The 3,664-nt window shown below is 42.8% G+C and overlaps 1 pseudogene across 1 annotated transcript; it reads right to left on the reverse strand.

The window, feature by feature from the left end:
• Window positions 1-218: 218 nt before the first annotated feature.
• On the reverse strand, window positions 219-1,237 carry LOC308299863 (P2Y purinoceptor 1-like; annotated as a pseudogene). The gene has a single exon. The product of its transcript is annotated as a P2Y purinoceptor 1-like (transcript).
• Window positions 1,238-3,664: the final 2,427 nt, after the last annotated feature.

A 3,664-nucleotide genomic window follows, 5' to 3' on the forward strand; every position in this document is an offset into this window, starting at 1 on the left:
ACACAAATTCATAGTGCAGGATAGTTTAATTGCTTGTTTCTTTATAAAGGTATATACTGTGTATATACACATACATATATACATATCTATCAGATGGCACCTGACGAAGCCAACACAGCGAAATAAAGCTAAATAAATGTATAGTGAAGCATTAAAAGTCAAGTCCATATTGTCTTTCATTGGTCCCTTTCAGAGTACAGCAGTTGAAGGTTAGGAAATTATAAGAAGCTACGAGCAATTGATTTTGAATGGTCATCCCCATCAGCAGGCTGTGACGTTGTGGCGTGACTGGGATCCGACTGTGTGTGGCCATAAACCATCTGCCGGACCCGCCTGAACATTTGCCCGATCTGATCGCGGAGCCCTCCCTTCCCGTGGAGGTAGATCAGGGGGTTGATGGCGCTGTTCAGACACACGAGACCATGGCTCGTCTGATGAGCGATGTAGACCCCGTCGAACCACTCCCGACACAGATGCTCCTTTTCCAAGACCCTCGCCCTCAAGTTGAGGTTCTTAAGAACGTGATCGGGGATGTAACACACAGAGAAAAGTACAATCAAAATGAACAGCAGCCTCAAACATTTCTGTTTTTGTACCTTGTCGACTCTTTTCCTTGAGTAACTACAATCACGTGTCCGTAGCAGACCAGTATGATGAGCAAAGGGATGCAGAAGCCGGTCAGTGTTTGTCCAAGACTGTAGGTCAGGTAGCCGCCGACCTCGTCCTTAGACGTGGTCTGATAACATTTCCTGAGTTCATTTCTAGTGGACGTTTTGGTGAAGAGCATGTCTGGAACACACTGAACGCACACCAAGACCCAGACCATCGCCGTTACGATTACAGAGTGGGTCTGAGTGATTCTTCCCATCACTCTTATTGGATGGACTACAGCCAGGTAACGGTAGACACTTATGCAAGTGAGGAAACCGATGCTGCAGTACAAGTTCAAGTTGAAGCAGAATCTTGTTATCTTGCAGAAGACGTCTCCGAAGATCCAGTCGCTCCCCCGAGCAGTGTAGACCACCAGAAACGGGAGCGTGAGCAGATACAGCATATCCGCTATTCCAAGGTTGAAGACAAAAATATGAATGAACTTCAGTTTCTTCCAGTTGTGGTACAAGGATTTCAATCCCCAGCCATTTGCAATCAGACCAACGATGAGTATGACACTATAAACTCCAGGTAAGAATTTACTTGTAAAGCTTTTGCTAAGCGGTGGACACGAAGAAGTGTTCATCATTCCGTCTCCAGATGCACAGTAGGTCGATGCAGATTAAGTTGCCGTAGAGACTGTGGTGTTTTGAGTCATATGGAAGAAAACATTTCCTGCTCAGCGCTTGGGTGGAGCAGCTGTGAAGTCCCTGCCCACCACCACAGACACGGAGGTTGTGGGTTCGAATCCACAGTGGTGCATCCCAAAGAGTCAGGCTTCTATGCGAACACTATTGGCCCGTGTTCAGGGAGGGTGATACTGGTCACTGCATGTACTCCTAGGCCTAGGGTCACCTACATCCTCCCGGTGGGGGATAGCCTACTCACTGATACTGCACATACAGTATAAACAGAGCTGCTACCTTTAAACACATTTTAATGTGTAGATTGAAATCGTATTGAGAAAAAAAAATGCTGACATTTGTTCCAAAAATCTTCATACCCTGTATATACTGTACTAACAAAACATAATGACAAAATGTGACATAGCTCTGTTTACACAATGCTGTACCCCCTCCAACTCTATATATGTTCCCCATTTTCAACTGTTTTTATGTTTTGAAACTTGCTTTGGCAATGTAAACGTATGTTTTCTCATGCCAATAAAGCTCCTTTGAATTGAATTGAATTGAATTGAATTGACAAGTGATTCAGTGGGATACAACAGAACGTGACCAGTGACAGGGGTTGACACTAAGGTCTCAGAGGCACTTGCCCTTTAGGCAAGTACAGGTCATGTTCTACTTGCCCAGAGGTCATGCCCACTTGCCCGAAAAGTAAATCGTCCATTATAAAATGATAGGTAAAGATTTTAATTACTGCTCAATTTAACACTTATTTCTTTACTTTCTGGGCCTGTGCGAGAAAAAAAATGTCACACCTCAATACCTCCAAATCCAAATACCTACATACTGTAGCTATGATTAATTATGTATATGGTTTCACACAGTAGCCACAGTAAAAACAGCACATTATAGGTAAATAGTGCTCTAACTTTACATTCCACAGACCAGAAGACAGATCGCACTGGCCACGTTCAGGTGTTTAGACAGATATCTCGTGTTGTGTTTATAAACGGTTGCGTCCCTTGCCCGGTCGGGCAACCTGAAAGAAAACGTCAACCTGCCCTGACGTTTTATCTACCTGCCGGGGGCAGGTGGGCAAGCCTTAGTGTCAAAGCCTGAGTGACCACACAGAGACGTGTTTGGGGAGGAATTAATTGCCATAAAGACTTAGACATAAAGACAAGGGGGTAATGATGTATGATAATGATGGATTCATATGAATGATGTAATCATGTATCAGCGTGCCTTCTGCTCTATAGATAGTGGTAGCACTGCTTGTGGTTACTGCTTTCCTCTAAGTCACATTGGTTTGTATTTCCTGTAGGCTCAGGTATGTCAGATAAGGGCTTTATCTTCTTACTTTTACTTCTACTCCACTAAATCTCGGATCCAAATATTGTACTTTTAGGGTTAGGGTTAGTGTATTTGAAAACTTAAGTTACTAGTTACTTTGCAGATATAAATTATTATATCATAAAACATACATTAATTGACCTTGGCCCTGTTGTATACCTCAAACCACAACTTAAGGGAATCTCCCGGACTCAAAGTGGTAGTAGGTATTAATCAAATCACAGACAGGCAGGCCGTCACGTATTTAGGATGCATATTAGATAACAAATTATCAGGTGAAAATATGGCATTAAAAGTAATAGCAAAAGTAAATCAAAAAGTGAAATTTCTTGCCAGAGTCTCGACTCAGGTGGATCAAAGAGCGCTAAAAATACTAGCATCAGCACTAGTCCAATGTCATTTCGACTATGCGTACCTCCTGGTATTCCAGCATCCCTAAAGTCCTCAAAACAAAGCTACAGACCTCCCAAAACAAAATGATTAGACTAATCCTGAGACTTCATCCCAGAACTCATCTTCTCCCAGCACATTTTCATAGCCTAAAGTGGATGCGAGTCGAGGAGAGAGTATCGCACACAAAAATGCGCATGGTTCACAGAATTAAGAACAGGGAGGTACCCAGGTATCTGATCAAATATTTTGTAGATGTAAAGGACACCCATCGGTATAACACCAGAGGTAGCTCTACTGACGAATCATCATCAACGTAGATTTAACACTAAACAAGGCTCTAACTCGTTCTCCTGCTACACCATCAACATGTGGAACGCCCTTCCTCAAGCCCTAAAGGAGAGCAAATCCCTAGCCTCCTTCAAAATTGGTATGAAAAGTCACCTTCAGACAGCTGCTACCCGTGACTTGTAAATAGACTAAGCCCCCATGCCCCCCCCCCCCTTTTTTATTATTCTTTTTTCTGCCTTTGTATTTGATGTTATGCTTTTGAAACTGATATTATCCTAGATAAAGTACTATGTTCTATCCGTCTGTCCTTCAATGTTATATGAGATACTTAAAGTGTGGTTCCTGTGGAAATA

This window comes from Nannobrachium achirus (genome assembly GCF_963921795.1).
Source record: "Nannobrachium achirus genome assembly, chromosome: 15".
Classification (NCBI taxonomy): Eukaryota; Metazoa; Chordata; class Actinopteri; order Myctophiformes; family Myctophidae; genus Nannobrachium; species Nannobrachium achirus.